We start from the raw sequence: 20,418 nt of genomic DNA, 5'->3' as shown, positions 1-20,418 counted from the left end.
ATGAGTACTGACAGCAGTGCTTATGGAATTGGTATAGAAGTTTTCCAAGAAATCTGTAATGACAAAGAAATCGAACACAGGACTATCGCATTTGCAAGTAGAACTCTAACAAAATACGAGAGGAACTACACTATTTCGGAAAAGGAAGCTTTAGCCATTATATGGGGACTAAAGAAATTTAGAAATTATCTGTGGGGCCATAAGCTCATCATACATACTGACCACAAAGCTTTAACTTTTCTTAAAGATTGCCGTTTACTTAATGGTAGGCTGACTCGTTGGGCTTTGTACCTACAACAATTTGATTACGATATTTGCTATGTTAAAGGTACTGAGAATTATGTGGCAGATGCTTTATCTCGATTGCCTAATGGTATGAGTGAAGTGCCAAATGAAAATGGTGAAGTGGGTACTTCTCAGGTAAGGTATATGAAAGAGGTTTCAGGAAAGAGGAAAATTGAGCAGATATGTAAAAATATGAGATACCATCAGAATGAGGATTCAACCTGGAAATCAGTGAAGGTAAATTTTGACAGTGTATAGTATCCTCAAATTAAGAAATATTACAAAATATTTAAAGGCATTTTATATAGGAGGAAAGATTTAGCCACTGAGGAATGGAGAGTATGTTGGCCACACCAGTTTGACACTGATGTCATAGATTATTTTCATTTAGCGTTGGGCCCTAGTGGGCCAAAGAAGTGTTTGGATAAATTGAATAATGTAGTAGTGATTACTGGTAGTATAAGTAAGAAGGTAAAGGAATGAATTAAGTCATGTGATGTCTGTCAAAAAGCCAAAGCGCCGAACAAAACTAGTAAGGGACCAATGCAAAGTACGTTGCCTGAAGACACCCTAGACTTATTATCGGTAGATTTATATGGTCCCCTCCCAAAGACTTCGGGGAATTGTGCATATATTTTGGTGATATTGGAAGTATTTTCAAAATTTGTGAAATTATACCCCTTGAAAAAAGCAACAGCAAAAGCTGTATTTAATAGGATGGTCGAATACTTTAGGACCATCGGGAAACCCAAAGCAGTACTATCTGACAATGGACCCCAGTTCATATCCAAAATTTGGAAAGAAGGAATGGAGAGAAATGGTGTGGAGGTTAAATATATCTCAGCTTATCATCCTGCTAGCAACCCGGTTGAAAGGTACATGCGAGAAATCGGGAGATTGTGTAGGACATACTGCAGTCACAATCATAGAGCCTGGGGCAGGTTTATATCGGATTTTGAGAATGCCATGAACACATTACATCATGAAACTACAGGATTCCCACCGGAAGAAATGTTGTTAGGCAGAAGTAGTAAAAGTTTAATTGAAGAAAAACTAGAGTTTCCACCTTGTACAAGTTTGGGATTGGATCAAAAGAAAGAACTGGTGATAAAAAGGGCAAAGCAAAAAGCTGAATCTAGATCTAAAAGACACAACAAAAATTTAAAAGTTTCAAAATTTAAAATTGGAGATTATGTTCTTTTAAAAACCCACGAAAAGTCTAGTGAACTAAACCATGAAATTTCAAAATTTAAATATATTTATAATGGACCATATATAATACAGAATATTCCACATGACAATGCTTACTACCTGATCTACCCAAAATCCAAAAGACCTTTAGGTGTAAGAAATATTGTGGACCTGAAACTGTATGTTCCTAGGAACGAGTAAATGTGCTGTATCTTATGCTGAACCCAAGTTATTCTAAATGTATCTAATCTTTGTAAATGTCTGTATACCCTTGAGAGTATGCTAATGTAGTTATGTGAGTTTCAGATTACCAATTGTACTGTAACTGTAAAAATGTATGGAGAAAAGGACTGAAAAGAAAGGATAAATGCTATCAGCCAGATAAAAGATGGGACTGTCAAAATGAAAATGGGCAGTGTATGAACCATAATATGAAGGACTGCCAAATACCAATGAGGGCAGATAAATAATCGATGGAAAATTGTAAATGTGATCCAGGAGATGTCACAATATGAAGTGAAAAGGACTGCCTAAATCCGCATAATAGGCAGCAAATATGTGTAGTTAATTTTCTGAATATATGTGTGTGTGTTTTGTTTAGTAAGTAAGAAAATGGACTGCTATTCAAAGCATGCAGCGATAAATTATCTTATAGTGTATACAAAATATGCAATTGTTTTTGTAGTTAAATGTTTGTATTCCAGAATTTTAAATTATTTCTTTGAGAAATTTAGAGAGAATAAGTAAATTGCTATTTTAGTGATGTTATGATGGGAAGTTGGACTGTGCAAAAGGCACTTGAGTAAATGACAAGTAGTTATTCTTGAAGTGTTTAAAAAGTGTGAACCTATATACAGTGAGTAAAAGGAAATATGTAGTGTAAATCTTTTTGGGCAATTAAGTAAAGATTCGGAGCCACTGTATAATTGTAAGATTTAGTGTTCCCATAAAATTTGGACTTAAGAAAATTTTTTGGAAACAGGGGCATGTGTAACGAGAATTATACCTATAATAATTTTTTTTATAAATTTATATAAATTAATAATAGCAATGTGTTGAATTTCTTTTTCGATTCTTTTCGTGTCATGTTAAAGAAACTGTGAGCAACTTTTAAAACGAATATTATTATTTATGTTAGATTTCAAATAATGTGGTAATCAAAGGAAAGTGTATTTGATGTTAAAACTATTGTAAGATGTGAAAATTGTAATTTATACACTTGGTCCATACGTAGGTAATGCATTAGGATATGTGTAGTAGAAAACCTGTGGTGAATACCCTACCTGTAGGGGAGCGGGAAAAGGTGGAGGCAAGCGAGGCGGGAAAACGCACACTGGCGCGTTTCGGCACAACGGGCTCAGTAACACACAGTGGGAGGCGAGCACCAGTCGGAAGTACACGTACAGTACCGAGGAGGCTACCCAGGAAAAGTGAATTCCATTGAGCCTCGGATGAACCGATTCCGACGACTACTTGGCATGGCTATATTCTGAGGCACAAAATTGGAAAAATTACGACGCTACGAAGATGGAAAGTGCCGATATTGTGTGAGCCTTAGCCGTGCTTGTATGTGTGCCGTGCTGCCCGCTATCTCGCTGCCCGCCATCCGCCGCACCGACTTGCACAGGTCAAACATTTATTTCATCTTTAGAAGTGTATCTGTGTGGACCAGTGTCGAAACTGTTTCTAACGGTTCAATAATAACGTGACTTTTACCAGAATTGCTTTAGCCATGACTTATCCTGATCACTGACCTAGATAGGATCCTTACCTCGTATTGTGCAATCCGAGTATCCTGAACTGAAAGTTTAATGTTAGTGTTAATGAAAATTATCAGCAGATTAATCTATGCCATAAAGGGATCTAAAGTTCTGTGTGTTGTTGCAAATGTTGGTAAAGAACAAAAGATTTTTTTTGAATTAAGTTAGCGATGTTATTTAATTAATTTCAGACAGAAATAATGACAGTTAAATTATTCAGAAGTAAGACAAAAGGGTAGTTATCCATAGATTGGTAATTTTGAGTGTTAATTTGCCTTCAGTACTTAACAGTTTCAGTATAACGACTATAACAGTTTCAGGCGCCCCCCCCCCCCCCCCTTCTCTTGTCCATTCTTTCAAACCTTGAAATGTGTTGATCAGATTTGACCAGTAAAGCTAAATTCTATATTAATCCTAAATGTATTAGTGTTTTTCCATCATTCATAGTGATTGTGTGTGTACTTTCAAGATTGTCGACGCTAGGGCAATCTATGCCCGATTTCAGTCCGCTCAACATACAAAATGCAGTTAGTAGTAATCATTACTGTGTGGTGTTGTGTAAATGTAGATCGTCCAAATTAATACAAAAAGAGAAAACTTTAGTTCAGTGGATTTTTCGGGTTCCAAACTTTGCCATATAACGCATCATTACTACGTGTTACTATGCTTGTACATGCACCCACTTGTACAAGGAAAAACTCACTAATTGCATAAGTAGGCTGGCGACCGAATTGTTAATTATAGGTAGCACCTACTGTGTGTACTTCTTGTCCATGCGAAAGAACAATTATACTTTACATTTACCTGATGCATCACTGTAGTTATTGACTGAGAATAAGTCCGATCTTGCTTCTATTAGGTACACGCGGTCAACTAATGTACTAAAATCCTTGTTTATAAGGTGAAGCCCGTGAACTTATTACAGTACAGGCTTTATATAGCTAACCTACGTCCGAGTAGGACGGTAGTGTTACAATCAGAATGAAAATTACATAGGATTTCATGTAATCACACCATAGGTGAAAAACATCTGAGCAAAAATGCTCTTGTGTAACTGAAAATATCACAAAATGTTTTTCACCTATGGTGGTATTACATGTAACACTATATAATTTTCATTCTGACGAAGACCGCCTTAGTGCTGTCGAAACCGTGGTCAATCTGACAACAATTTTATGTAGACGATGTGACTATACATACATTCTGTACACATACATTCTCATTGAGTTAACACACGGTTACTGGACTTCAGCCAATAACAATGTTTAATATTTATGTAAGCAGTGTTACAATCTTACGATAGAGTGATAATAGAATTAACATTTTAAATAAGGTAATTTTTGTTTGATGACCTGAACACAATGGAACTGGTTTTTTTTTGTTTTTTTTTTTTTTTTTTTACCTCTCAGAAAATTACATTTCACCTCTCAGTGGGTAATTACCCACAGATTTGGAACTACTGTTCTAAACATTGTCTTATTGAGAACCACTCAACGTTCTATCGGACATCAATTCTTTATCAGGTATCACCGCCGTAGCTTCCTTCTCGGCATTCCGTAGTCGGTTTGCTTTAGGCCAGAAGAGAGCTCTATATCTGTCCTAACTTATACATCCTTTTCTCAACCCTTCCTGTTTACATTTTCTTCCACCTGTGTCATTCAATAATGTTAGCTAAGTTTCCCACTCCTGTTCTACCTTATATACCCTTCACCTTCTGTAGTGCTCTAATGTATTTCTGTTAAATGTAAACACCATCGACAAGAACATAATCAGGAAACTGGATAACACAATGTTAATAAGACAGTCGTTTCATAAACTCTATGTACTGATTACCATACGTTATCTTCATCATCTTTATTATTATTATTATTATTATTATTATTATTTCTTCGCTACGTGTATTGAACTTTTCACTCACTGCGGATGACAAGTTAGATAGGTGTAAGAGTTGGCCTGAAAGCCATAATCTATCCATGTGATATAAATCTAAAAAAATAAATAAGTACAGAACCAGTTCTGCGAAAATGAGTAGTGACGTGAAGATCTACGTAACAGTAAAGATGATATCAGAAATAACGGCAAAGCGGAATTTAATCTTCTGTGGAGATTTCCATCAAATGAACATGAACATGGTAACGAAAAAAAATTTTCTAGACTTCTGAAAAAAGAAATATATAGGCAACAGAATATGGAAATAAGAAAAGAACTAGAAAGAAACAGCATCAAAGACTCGGAAAATAAACCTTTGTGAGAATAAAATACTAAATTTAGAAAGCTTTAAATGGCGAAGAAACAAGAAACGGAAGCGACAGGGACAGAAGAGAGGAAAATAGAACGTGTGAAGGAGACAAAAGCGTACTGGGAAAGTAGTAAACAATTAGAAAAGAAGAGGAATTGAGGTTTTATATGATCCTAGACGATCGGTCTGAGGAAAAAGTGTGGTTTATTTAGAAGAACAAGCTTAACTAAATTCATGTGGCAACGTGCTTGTGCGCGAGTTCGTAGTCTTCTGATAATAACACTGGCATACACTTTTCATTGGGTGCAGCTTGGCATATACTTTTATATGAGGAAGATAACGGCGACATTGGTTAAAGAGAGATGAATGTCTGTAGAATATTCCAGGTTATTATAAGAATACGGGTCTCAAAATGAGGATATATTCCATTTCAGGCCGCCGTAAAATATTGAGTTGATGCTAAGGATAATCCGGTAGTGAAAAGTTTCAACAAGATGGTTCAGTCGCCAGACACTGGACTTGCATTCGAGACATAGGAGGTTAGATTCCCTGTTCAGCCACCGAGAATCCCGTTTACTGTGTTTCCCTTAAGTCGATGAAGGAAAGTGCCGGGATAGTTTATTTCTAATGATCTTATCGGCAATGGGACAGTAAACAGTGATCTTCCTTCCTTTCCTTGGAAGCTTTGAGGCAGCTTTGTTAGAAGAAGGTAACGGAAGCTGGGAATGCAGCAATTAGAGCCCTCGAGAGGCCTGACAGTACATAAATATTTTGGGGTTCATAAAGTTTAAGCTAGGTAGTGACACTAAACTACGCACTGGAGTAAACACGTCAAGCTCACTATATGCAAATGTTTACTGTATCCAGATTCTGTCCATGCTGACTGACAGCAACAGAATTAGTTCAGCAGAACAACCAAAACCTGCGTTACCAGAAGAGCCGCGTCCTGCTGACGCCGCATCAAAGAAGTCTACAGTCGATGATAGGGAAGGAATGCAGCGAAGATTTTTGAAACAGACGGCCAGCTAAAGGTGCTGGTTAGACACACTTGACGCTGACCATCTGATCACATGTTAGCCGCCTCCGGCCACCCATGGAGCCTGAACAACTTGGTGACGCGGGCCGACATGCAGCAGGGCACTCATGGCAGCAGCGATGCTCCTTTGAAACTGGCAACTTGTCCCCTACCATTACGGAGCCCAGAGACAACGAAGAGGCAGAGTACAGTAAAATCACCCATTAGTGCCTCGGTTGGAAGAGGAGGAGAAAACGAGACAAACGAGACTACGCGAGTTGAGAGGGCAAGTGTTTTTATTTTTTATTTATTTTTTTTTTACGGCGGTTACTAAAAGAGTGAAATTTCAAAAAGAATTTGGCAGCGTGAGCCCAGATATTGTGTGACGTTGTGCCACGTGTCGCTTTGGAGCACGCACTTGAAGGATCTCTGTGTGAGCCTCTTATGATTTTGCCTTACCACACAGCTTTGTTTATTTGCCTCTGACACCTCAATTGTTGGTGCAAATGGTCTATTACCCTAGATGTAAAGAAGAAAAGGGAAAAGTCTGAGCAGCTGAGTATGTTTGTGGTGGCCTCAGTATACTATCCATATGTCGTTTTAACATTTCTTTAGGTTATTGGTACTTGTCGGAGCCCCACAAGCATGTTTGATACAATTAAGTGCCATATTTCAATGTATCTACTCTTTCCTCTTCTTGTCCGATCAGATGAATGTATGAATGGGTGTGTGCAACGATTTCAGTGTGTAGACCCGTGGGAGTGTTGTGGTAGTCTGCCACTCTGTCGCAACAGCCAACTGTAGGAAACACGTACCAGGTAGCAAAGAGGTTTGTGTTTTCCTTGCACGAACCTTTTGTATAGGTTGGCACCGCAGTAGGCGTTCCTGTGGCCACTTCCGTACGTACGGGAAGCGGTTTATGTTGCAGAGCGAATGCTCGCGGATTGTTCCGTGGGACGCGAGACGGGTGAGATCTACTGGCGGTAAGTGACCCATTCGATGAGAAGTTAATGTTGCGTTTTATGTAATTTTTTCAAAGCTAGTCAAAGTAAATGATTCCTTTCATCGTTCATACACTACTGGCCATTAAAATTGCTACACCACGAAGATGATGTGCTACAGACGCGAAATTTAACCGACAGGAAGAAGATGCTGAGATATGCAAATTATTAACTTTTCAGAGCATTCACAGAAGGTTGGCGCCGGTGGTGACACCTACAACGTGCTGACATGAGGTAAGTTTACAACCGATTTCTCATACACAAACAGCAGTTGACCGGCAGCCATCTTACCCACATGACTGTAACGGATCGTGCAGCCACGTCTCGATCCCTGAGTCAACAGATGGGGACGTTTGCAAGACAACAACCATCTGCACGAACAGTTCGACAACGTTTGCAGCAGCACGGACTATCAGCTCGGATACCATGGCTGCGGTTACCCTTGACGCTGCATCACAGACAGGAGCGCCTGCGATAGTGTACTCAACGACGAACCTGGGTGCACAAATGGCAAAAAATCATTTTTTCTGATGAATCCAGGATCTGTTTACAGCATCTGGTGGTCGCATCCGTGTTTGGCGACATCGCGGTGAACGCACATTGGAAGAGTTTATTTGTCATCGCCATACTGGCGTATCACCCGGCTTGATGGTGTGGGGTGCCACTGGTTACGCGTCTCGGTCACCTCTTGTTCGCATTGACGGCTCTTTGATCAGTGGATGTTGCATTTCAGATGTGTTACGACCCATGGCTCTATCCTTCATTCGATCTCTGCGAAACCCTGCATTTCAGCAGGATAATGCACGACCGCATGTTGCAGTTCCTGTACGGGCTTTTCTGGATACAGAAAATGTTCGACTGCTGCCCTGGCCGGCACATTCTCCAGATCTCTCACCAATTGAAAACGTCTCGTCAATGGTGGCCGAGCAACTGGCTCGTCACAATACGCCAGTCACTAATATTGATGAACTGTGGTATCGTGTTGAACCTGCATGGGCAGCTGTACCTGTACACGCCATCCAAGCTCTCTTTGAATTAATGCCCGGACGTATGAAGGCCGTTATTACGGCCAGCGGTGGTTTTTCTGGGTATTGATTTCTCAGGATCCATGCACCTTAATTGTGTAAAAATGTAATCACATGTCAGTTCTATTATAATATATTTGTCCAATGAATTCCCGTTTATCATCCGCATTTTAATGGCCAGTAGTGTAGTTTATTGTCGTGCGTGACATATTTTGCTTGCTAATTCGCGAGTGTTAAATGTGTTAAAATTCAGGTACGGTGTAGGCTACTGTTCATTTGAACTGTTAATCAAACACGTGGAGCCATGTTGAGTTTATTGTGGTTCAGTTCATTTACATATCGTATGGCGTTGTGCCCCCTCTCGCTTTGGAGCATGCACTAATTATGTTGGGAAGGAGCATATTCAGATGTGTCCTCTCCTGAGACAAGCTGTCCCGCGACTGTTGTAAGTTGTCCTTGATATTCTGGAAACTGGCACAGAGACGAAGTCGCTGTCCCAGGCGGTCCCACACATGCTCTACTGGGGACAGACCTGGTGATCTTGCCCATGGGAGCACCACAGCAAACAAACATTTCATAGAGATACAGGCCATGTTCGGGGAGCGTTATTCTGTTGAAAAATGGATCCGCGAATGAGAAGTAGCACATGAACACGCATAATGTCTGTGACAATTAGTTGTGGCATTACAGTTTTCTCAGTCAATACAGGGTGTGACCTGAAGTCCATAGGCGATGGCTCCACACACTATGACAACAGGACTGACACAGTTGTGCCTTCCGCAACTATTGGAAGAATGGGATCTCATCCCAGCTCGCCGCCAAAATCACCAATGATGGTTACCTGGTGTACTGCAGAATCACGATGCAACGCAAAACAAAATGCGACACGATTCACATGCAGTCCATTCTTGCCGGTTAGGGCACCACTCCAAATGCAGTTGCTTGTGTTTAGTTGTTGTTAGCAGCCTATGCATGGGGCGGTAATTCTCTAATCCAGCTCCTGTTAATCTCCGAGCAATGGTTTGGGATGGCACAGAAAGTTGTAGGGAGTCCATTCCTTGTTCTCGGATGGCAGGCGCACATGTGGAGAAGTTACAAATTGATTGGTACGCAATGCGACGGTCCTCCTTTGCGACGGTCAGATTTGCTCGACCGGATTCTTGACGGCGAGTACGCCTGTCCTCACGATCCCATGAAGTCCAACGTAGAGCCACTCTCACATCCAGACGTCCCACCGCTTACGAACTGCAACGATACTTTCAGGTGCCGATAACGCTGTACCACAAGAGCACGCGGCATCTCAGTGTCCTTCACAGTGATCAACTTCTCGAGCTGTTCAAGCCACTTACACACCCTATCTGACGTGCTAACTACACTAAACACGAGCCTCAATTGTGCATTCTGGTGACCGCTCTACCTGTCACGGAGAATGGAAAGTCTGATCATTTAAATAACCGCCGATGGTGCGTACAGGCACGAAATTACACTGACAACCCGCAACGTTTTCTGAGTACTTCACGTTTTGACAGGCAGGCAGTTGCAATAAATATGATAACGTTACTTGTCTAATAGTAGAAGTACTCAGCTTTAGTAGTGAGAGTAGTACTAACAGGTGATAAAAATACCACTGCTGCTGGCAAGTTATGTTGTTCTTGTTGTTGTGGTCTTCAGTCGAGAGACTGGTTTGATGCTGCTCTCCATGGTACTCTATCCTGTGCAAGGGTCTTCATTTCCGAGTAACTACTGCAACCTATATCCTTCTGAATCTGTATAGTGTAATCATACCTTTGTCTCCCTCGACGATTTTTACCCTGCGCGCTTCCCTCTAGTACTAAATTAATGACCCCTTCATGCCTGAGAACGTATTCTAATAACCGATTCCTTTGTCTAGTCAAGTTGTGCCACACACTTCTCTTCTTCCCAGTTCTATTCAGTATCTCCTCATTAGTTATGTGATCTACCCATCTAATCTTCAGTATTCTTCTATAGCAGCACATTTCAAAAGCGTCTATTCTCTTCTTATCTTAACTATTTATCGTCAGTGGTTCAAATGGTTCAAATGGTTCTGAGCACTATGGGACTTAACATCTATGGTCATCAGTCCCCTAGAACTTAGAACTACTTAAACCTAACTAACCTAAGGACAGCACACAACACCCAGCCATCACGAGGCAGAGAAAATCCCTGACCCCGCCGGGAATCGAACCCGGGAACCCGGGCGTGGGAAGCGAGAACGCTACCGCACGACCACGAGATGCGGGCATATCGTCAGTGGTTCCCATCTATACATCGCTACACTCCATACAAATAATTTGATAATAGAATTGGGGTTGGGTTGTTTGGGAGAAGAGACCAAACTGTGAGATCATCGGTCTCATCGGACTAGGGAAGAACGGGGAAGGAAGTCGGCCGTGGCCTTTCAAACGAACCGTCCTGGCATTTGCCTGAGTGATTTAGGGGAATCACGGAAAAAGTAAATCCGGATGGCCGGACGCGCGATTGAACCGTCGTCCTCCCGAATGCGAGTCCAGTGTGCTAAGATAAAACAATTCCTGACACTTAAATCTATACTCGATGTCAACAAATTTCTCTTCTTCAAAAACGCTTTCCTTGCCATTGCCAGTATACATTTTATTTCTCTACTTCGATCGTCATCAGTTATTTTGGTCCCCAAATAGCAAACTCATCTACTACTTTGTCTAATTTTCTAATCTAATTCCCTCAGCATCATCTGATTTAATTCGACTACATACCATTATCTTCGTTTTGCTTATGTTGATGTTCATCTTATATCCTCCATTCAAGACACTCATACAATGAAGGTTTTCACGACCGGATGTTTCAGCTGCCGAGAATTCTTTCGGGTTGTACTGCCGTGGTCCATGGAACTCTTCTATGCTTAGAACTGCTTCTATGCTTAGAAATGGTTTGTCATCTGAACGCTTCATGTTCACGCAAGTGGTTCTATTTTCACAGAAGGTCTCTTTAATTTTCCTGTAGGCAATATCTACCTTAACCTTAGTGATATATGCCTCTACATCCTTACATTTGTCCTCTAGCCATCCTGCATAGCCACTTTGCACTTCCTGTCCATCTCATGTTTGGGACGTTTGTATTCCTTTTTGCCTGCTTCAATTACTGCATTTTCATAAATTACATTCAATATCTCTTCTGTTACCCAAGAATTTCCACTAGCCCTCGTCTTTTTACCTACCTGAGCCTCTGCTGCGTCCACTCACTCAAAGCTACTCATTCTTTTTCTACTTGTGGCGCAACCGGTTTAGAGTATTTCGTGAATTACTTGTAAATGATTTTTCAGGTAGATCAAAAATAATATAAAACCAGTTACCTATAGTCAGTGTAACAATTCGTTTTATCTCAAGAATGATTATCCCGCTAATACTTGTCAGTGTGCTGAAGAAATCTCCACTTGAGATTGTGTAGAAATATTGTCTGTAAAGCCGTGAGAGTGGTACTAAATTCCATATCATTTACCAGATTTTACACAACTGTTAGTTAAGATGGAAGCACTTTTCTCTAAAAAGGAACATTTAGTCACAAAATACTACCCGCGCACAACACTGACGTATGGCTCCTATTAAAATATTTCATGTAAATCGTACGAAATATTTAGGCTTCATACATCAGAAAATAAGACATTGATATTACGTAACGTGCTGTGAACACTATTTTTAATGATTCAATCTGAATTGAATTCTGTCTTTTAAAGAAGATTCGCCAGCACAGGTGCACATTTATTTCCATTCATTTACATCTAACAACATTTATGTCTGTTAAAATTCTCGATCCAAAACAGCCGCGTAGATATTTTTGCTAAGATGGCGGCAGACAGACGATAGTCAATTTTTCTATTGTTATTCTCGATTCCTTTTATATCAAGCTAACACATTCAGATAAAAGTCTCTAAGCATTTTGTTCTCTATTCTTTAGCATTTAAAATTATTCTCTATGAAAAATGTTTCATATTTTTTATACCAGCTACTAGTAAACTCCGCTGTAAGTTACTAGCGCTAATGGCTGCGCTCGTAATTGCGTAGCTGAAAATTAACACTTCAAAACATTAATTAGACTGGATTCCAATTGAAATAAATACAAATCCACGCCCAGACAATAGCGACTCTATTTTTCAAATAATAATTAACAATATAGTTACAGGTTTTCTCTTTACAGACCTCACACGGCTCACGTCAGAATAGTTCATCGGTTAGCACAGGAAGAACAACTAAACCACAATGATCACAGATAACAAAAAAAAAAGATTATAATTGTAGTTGTCTATGAATGTAGTTCTCTTCAAATGGCTCTGAGCACTATGGGACTTAACATCTATGGTCATCAGTCCCCTAGAACTTAGAACTACTGAAACCTAACTAACCTAAGGACAGCACACAACACCCAGCCATCACGAGGCAGAGAAAATCCCTGACCCCGCCGGGAATCGAACGCGGGAACCCGGGCGTGGAAAGCGAGAACGCTACCGCACGACCACGAGATGCGGGCAATGTAGTTCTCTGATAATAGTTTTAATTCACACAGAAATTAAATTATTACAGAAATAATTATCGTCATTTTTGCACGATACAGTCTTTTTTATACGTAGTATCGATAATATTTGTTGAAGTTTGTACACTTAGTTCATTTTAACATCTTGTGGCTAGAACATAGTGTAGTGGATGTTACATGCTGTATTTCTTTTCCCCGTTCTTGTCAATCGTTACCTTATGCTATCTCTAAAAGTCTCTACAATAGCTGGTTCTTTCAGTTTATCCAGTTCCCATATCCTTAAATTTCTACCTTTTCGCAGTTTCTTCAGTTTTAATCTACAGTGGTGAGAGTCCACATCTGCCCCTGGAAATGTCTTACAATTTAAAACCTGGTTCCTAATTCTCTGTCTTGCCATTATATAATCTATCTGAAACCTTCCAGTGTCTCCAGGACACGTATACAACTTTCTTTCATGATTCTTAAATCAGGTGTCAGCTGTGATTCAGTAATGCCCTGTGCAAATTTCAACCAGGCGGTTTCCTCTTTCATTCCTTACCTCCTGTCCATGTTCACCTACTAATTTTCCTTTTCCTGCTATCGAATTCCAGCCCCCCATGACTATTAAATTTTCATCTCCCTTCACTATCTGAATAATTTCTTTTACCTCATCATACACTTCTTCAAACTCTTAGTCATCTACGGAACTAGTTGGCATATAAACTTGCACTACTGTGTTAGGCGTGGGCTTCGGGTCTATCTTGGCCTCAATAATGCGTTCACTATGCTGTTCGTAGTAGCGCTACTATTTTGTTATTCATTATTAAACATACTCCTGCGTTACCTGTATTTGATTTTTTGTTTGTAGACCTGTATTCCCCTGACCAGAAGTCTTGTTCTCCTACCACCGAATTTCTCTAATTCCCACTATATCTAGCTACACCTAAGCGTTTCTCTTTTTAAATTTTGTAACCTACCTGCCCGATTAAGAGATCTGACTTTCAACGCTCCGATCCGTAGAACGCCAGTTTTCTTTCTCCTGATAATGATATCCTCATGAGTAGTCCTCATTCGGAGATCTGAATGGGGGACGCCATCATCATTTTACCATACAGTAAAGCTGCATGCTCTCGTGAAAGATTACGGCTATAGTTTCCCCTCGCTTTCCTACAGTCGCAGTACCAGCACAGCAAGGCCGTTTTTTTTAATGTTACAAGGCCATAACAGTCAATCATCCAGACAGTTGCCCCTGCAACTACTGAAAAGGCTGCTGCCCCTCTTCAGGAACCACACGTTCGTCTGGCCTCTCAACAGATACCCCTCCGTTGTGGTTGCTTCTAAGGTACGGCTATCTATATCGCTGAAGCACGCAAGCCTCTCCACCAACGGCAAGGTCCATGGTTCAAGGGAGGCAAGTTATGTTATGTCGCAGTAATCATGAATATTGGTTCAGTAGTTGCAGTATCTGGAAAAAAAATACAGCAAATGTGGCCAGTAGTCATGTAAGTAGAGACGAACGCAACTAGATGTACATTTAATGTTCACATGCGTGAAATGAATAAGAACACCGCGCAACGCAATTGAAAGACCACTTTTTTAGAAACACAGAAATTGTCTCCCATTGCGAGATTGAAGTTTTTAATTTTGCTCGAAGTTGCCCACAACCTTCGTGGCGACTTCATCCATGGGCTCCGCTCCACTTCCAGCAGAAAGGTGTGGACACATGCAAAGCAATGCCACAGGTCAGAAGTTCATATGAGGTGTAATGCTCCTTAAGATATATTGGCACCACATTTCACAGCTCTATCCAACCCGACAGTGGACGTGTCACCCGATGCGAAGGACGTCACAACCTCTCTTATGCACATTTGATCCCTTGTTTTGACGCCTCAGTGACGGGGTGGCGGGGGGGGGGGGGGGGGGGGGGGCAGCGTTTAAATCAAGCGATTTTCTTTTGGGTGGCCGAGGAAAATATTTGAGACACGCTGGCCGGCCGCGGTGGCCATGCGGTTCTAGGCACTTGAGTCCGGAGACGCGTGACTGCTACGGTCGCAGGTTCTAATCCTGCCTCGGGCATGGATGTGTGTGATGTCCATAGGTTAGTTAGGTTTAAGTAGTTCTAAGTTCTAGGGGACTGATGAGCTCAGATCTTGAGTCCCACAGTGCTCAGTGCCATTTGAACCATTTGAACCAAGACACGCTGCCGCTAACGTCAGTATGGTCCACGAAAAAACTGTAGGGGGCTGCATAAAGGGCATCGATAAAACCACCCCTTTCCTTGGGCCGTTTATTCCCACACATTACTGGTCGAAAATGATTGTTCCTTGTTTTATAGGCAACTGGACAAAGTTCTCGACAACCTTGTTCCCTAATGACACCGCCGGACGATTCAACCCCTCCCTAAGGACACTTAACGTGGTCGCAGTTTTTGTTGTGGCATTGAACGATGAAACAAAGGGGACCATTTAAAACCGTTAGACGAAATTTGTTTGTGATCCTGAGCAGCAAATGATTCTTACGCGTTTTTGGCCCTTCTGTGGAGTGATCACATAGGGGTACGGTATTGATACATGCGTGAATAAAACGACAAAATGTCCATCTAAAAACACTCAGTTCGACAACAAACTCGATGCCACCAGCCTTTCTGTATCAGTCACCACATTTTGCAATAATTGTCAACATCTGTGTGCCACATAATTGCATTGTAAAGTGAGTGCATTCAATCATCGCGTTCCATTGCGTCGACACATACTAATCTGCCTTTTCATTATATTTCCGTTTATCCACCTTATCTATTATACACACTGTTTGTCGTATAATCTGAAGGAAGCGGGTGAATATGTATGGCAAATACACTACTGGCCATTAAAATTGCTCCACCAAGATGAAATGCAAATGATAAACGGGTATTCATCGGATAAATATATTATAGTATAACTGCCATGTGTTTACATTTTCACGCAATTTCGGTGCATAGATCCTGAGAAGTCAGTACCCAGAACAACCACCTCTGGTCGTGATAATGGCCTTAATACGCCTGGGCATTGAGTCAAACAGAGATTGGATGGCGTGTACAGGTACAGTTGCCCGTGCAGCTTCAACACGATACCACAGTTCATCAAGAGTAGTGACCGGCGTATTGTGACGAGCCAGTTGCTCGGCCACCATTGACCAGACGTTTTCAATTGGTGAGCGATCTGGAGAATGTGCTGGCCAGGGCATCAGTCGAACATTTTCTGTATCCAGAACGGCCCGTACGGGGCCTGCAACAGGCGGTCGTGCATTATCCTCCTGAAATGTAGGGTTTCGCAGTGATCGAATGAAGTGTAGAGCCACGGGTCGTAACACATCTAGAATGTAACGTCCACTGTTCAAAGTGCCGTCAGTGCGAACGAGAGATAGTTGTTGTCTTGCAAACGTCCCCATTTGTTGACTCAGGGATCGAGACTTGGTTGTACGATCCGTTACAGCCATGCGGATAAGATGCTTGTCATATCGACTGCTAGTGATACGAGGTCGTTGGGATCCAGCACGGCGTTCCGTATGACCCTCCTGAACCCACAGCTTCCATATTCTGCTAACAGTCATTGGATCTCGACCAACGCGAGCAACAATGTCGCGATACGAAAAACCGCAATCGCGATAGGCTACAATCCTACCTTTATCAAATTCGGAACGTATGGTACCCATTTCTCCTCCTTACACGAGGCTTCACAACAACGTTTCACCAGACAACTCCGGTCAAGTGCTGTTTGTGTCTGAGAAATCGGTTGGAAACTTTCCTCATGTCAGCACGTTGTAGGTGTCGCCACCGGTGCCAACCTTGTGTGAATGCTGTGAAAAGCTAATCATTTGCGTATCACAGCATCTTCTTCCTGTCGGTTAAATTTCGCGTCTGTAGCACGTCATCTTCGTGGTTTAGCAATTTTTATGTGCCCAGTAGTGTACACACACACACAGGTCACTGCCAGCTTTCGCTTTTCTTATGATTGCCGCGTTCACAGAAGGCTTCAGAAAGCTAAGCGCAGCAGTGGTCGGTAGGTAGTCCGCAGTTTATCAGGCCCATTACCCAAAAGACCACGCACGAGCTGCCTATCGCGTCTCAGGTCACGCCATTCCCTCCGAATAGGGCGATGGCGTGATTGAAAATTATGGCGCTGCACCGCGTTGCGTCGCGACGAAGCGAACTCGCAGGGTTTGCCGGGCCGCACCGCCTCGGCCATGACCGCCACAGCCGCCGCTACCACTTCAGTCCTTCAGCGGGTTTCTCGCTGCCTGCGGCCTTTATTGCGGTGGGTCGAAACGTGCTTGCTGCGATCTCCACTCGCGCCTGCAAATTGAGGCGCAGATGTTCAACAATACCCTGTTCAAGTGGCACATTTCCCATACTAGCAAAAAATATTGGGGACGTAACGCTATTTCCTGCAATAGACGCCATTTTTTTTTCTTTATTGAGTTTCGATTCCCCCCGAAGGGGGCGGGCTGGCAGCAGCTTAGTATGCCTCTCGTCAGCCTACAGAATTTATTTTCATAAGAGGAAGATGAAAAATAATAAAAACAGGCGATAAAATCGGAGACTTAAATGGTAACATGGCGGAAAAAATCGTGGAACTTAAAACATAGACGGTCGCAGGTTCGAATCCTGCCTCGGCCATGGATGTGTGTGATGTCCTTAGGTTAGTTAGGTTTAATTAGTTCTAAGTTCTAGGCGACTGATGACCTCAGAAGTTAATTTGCGTAGTGCTCAGAGCCATTTAAAACATAGAAACAAAGGGATTTCATCAGGGAGCCTCACTTACGTGTTTATGGTTGGAGGTCGTTGGCAATTTAATTATAACGGTGAGATAAATAGTTGAATCACAGAGTTCGTCCGCTAATAGCATCCATGAATAATAGATACAAGTATATCTTTTAGACATAGTCCTTATAACACGAACCAAAGAGCAAATTATTCTGAAATATTGTCTAGGGCTGCCTCCAGAGTATTGCTGGACAATACTGGATGAGTTAACGTTCGATTACTGTCAGAACTAGCACTTTAATTAGAAAACATGGTTTCTTCAAAGTATTTGAAAAAAGCAAGAACGTGAACTGAGTACGAGAAGAAAATAATCATGTCAGCATGACCTCAAAGAAATTATTTATCATTTAAAAGGTGATACATGAGTGGTGCTTAGTTAAAATCCCCCCCCCCCCCCAAGTTTAACATGACAGAAAAAAGGTGCGTGAAGCGTATGTTGCAGGAAGAGACTGCGGAAGATAAGATATAGTAATAAGCCCTATCTCCTCAAACAGTTGAAATTCCTATCGTCGATCGATTGCATTTCAGTACAGGCTTACCGTGGTTGCAGCAAGCGTTAATGCTGGCCGGCATAGAGCAGGCTGTTGAGGCTGCAGTCCCATGATGCACTCTTCGTCTCAGATGCGATCGTAAGAAAATCCCATGATCTGCTAAATTGAACTACAGCGATTTGGCATAAGGCCGAAGTCCAAATCTGTTTACCAAAGTCACTGTGGTCCTGAGAGTAGCATCCACTGCGAAGTGTCCATCAGTCTCCATCCAGAACCACCCCCCCCCCCCTCCCGCACTGCTCTTCAAGCCACGGTGTCTCCTCTCGGTGCCCCTTATTTGGCCAATCACCGAATACGCCTAACTGTCCCTCAGATGAGGTGGCTGGAATCGAGCCTGCTGTCCCCCCCCCCCCCCCCAACAATTTACATATCAGAAAGCCAATGACAAACACGCTTTTGCACCTGGGAAAGGCCCAAAACTACATTCTCACGGCAAGGCAAGTATTCTGGGATTTTTATTTATTTATGTATTTTCGGAACGTCCTTCTCATGCAAAGCTGAAATGGAAATTTTATCAGGCGCAGCTCTACCATTATATCAGCGTTTTGGAGTACTGCCCAGCAACAGAACGAAGCGTTATTTTCAGCAAGTGGTCGCCCAGACCCTCTGTAGCAGATCAGGGTCTCAAGAGGTTTCTTCTCTCCACATATATATGAAGCTTACCGTTCTGTATTGTGTGATCAGGACGCTGAGGCCACGTGACCGGAGGAACACTTTTGTCCTATGAGAGCCTCTAATTAGGCTATCTAGACCTATCCACATGTTAGCGATATGTGAGGCATCGCCGTTTGTCCGCCCTCTTGCACTTGTATTCCTGCACCGTGTTTACTGCTGCCGGATCAGCGAACTCTATTTCTGTATCGCCTTTAGCGCGCCTGTCCCCATGCAAAGACTGTCCCTCCTCCAGGTTTTTGAGGTTTGCGTGAGTCAAAGGCAACAAGATACAGAAGTCTTGTATAGTCAAGTAATGATAGGTTTCCCGAGCATAGGAATGAAAGTGCATTGCTGCTACTGACCGCTCATGTAGTTAAGCGCAAAAACAATTTGATCAAGGACAAGTCGTTCGCAAATCACTATTTAAGCAGGAATACAAGTGCAAGAGGGCGGACAAACGGCGATGCCTCACAAATCGCTAACATGTGGATAGGTCCAGTGATGTTAGATGAGCGAATGACGGGAAATAATTAATTTATGTTTTCCAAAATTATTTTGTTCATCACCTTGAGAATGTTCCTTTGGCCATGCGGTCTGCGTTGTACTTCCAGCCGGATGGAGCCGCTCTACATTCTACCAGACGTGTGATGGACATAAGAAAAATTTATCCTAAACAATGGAATGGTCACAACATGCCAACAAGATCGCCAGACCTTACGCCATTAGATTTTTGTTTATGGGGTTGAATAACGTCTGAATTGTAGAAGCGAAAGTTGAAATCACGAGATGAGATGCTGTCTCATATAACTGACGAGAGAGCAGAGGCACGCAGGCAAGCAATAGAACATGTTCTTCCAATGTGATCAAAAAGTTGAAGCTGACAATGGGAGATTTGAACTTTTATTGTTAACTGTACAACAGCTGTAATGTGATGGGTATGATAATACGTACTGGTGAATATCTTGATAGTATCAATTTTTCAATCGTTACTTTGTAAAACACTTGTAATGTTTACTAACCATTGTATATTTGTGCAAGTGTAAATCTTATAATGTACTGTACAATACAGAAATAAGTGGCGGTACACAATAAATGTGATCTATCCTGGAACCCATCAACAATAGGGCATATGCCCATATGACGTGTTTTGCTCCAAATTAACTTCCCCGTCAAGTTGCAGAATGTTTCTCACTGCTGTGGTGTAAACAAGGGACGTCTACGATTTATTCAGAAATATGCCTTCGAATGATACACTCTAAGACAAAAACGAGGCACCATAGGGGATTTATGCAAAGATATATTATTATCGCGAGTGGTATCGAGCGAGTAGGTGTTGATAATACTTTTGTTGAATACACCAGTGGTCTAAGGATAGCGTCGTCGATTAGTAAGG

Source organism: Schistocerca piceifrons, chromosome 5 (genome assembly GCF_021461385.2).
Source record: "Schistocerca piceifrons isolate TAMUIC-IGC-003096 chromosome 5, iqSchPice1.1, whole genome shotgun sequence".
Lineage (NCBI taxonomy): Eukaryota > Metazoa > Arthropoda > Insecta > Orthoptera > Acrididae > Schistocerca > Schistocerca piceifrons.
This window is presented reverse-complemented; position numbering follows the sequence as displayed.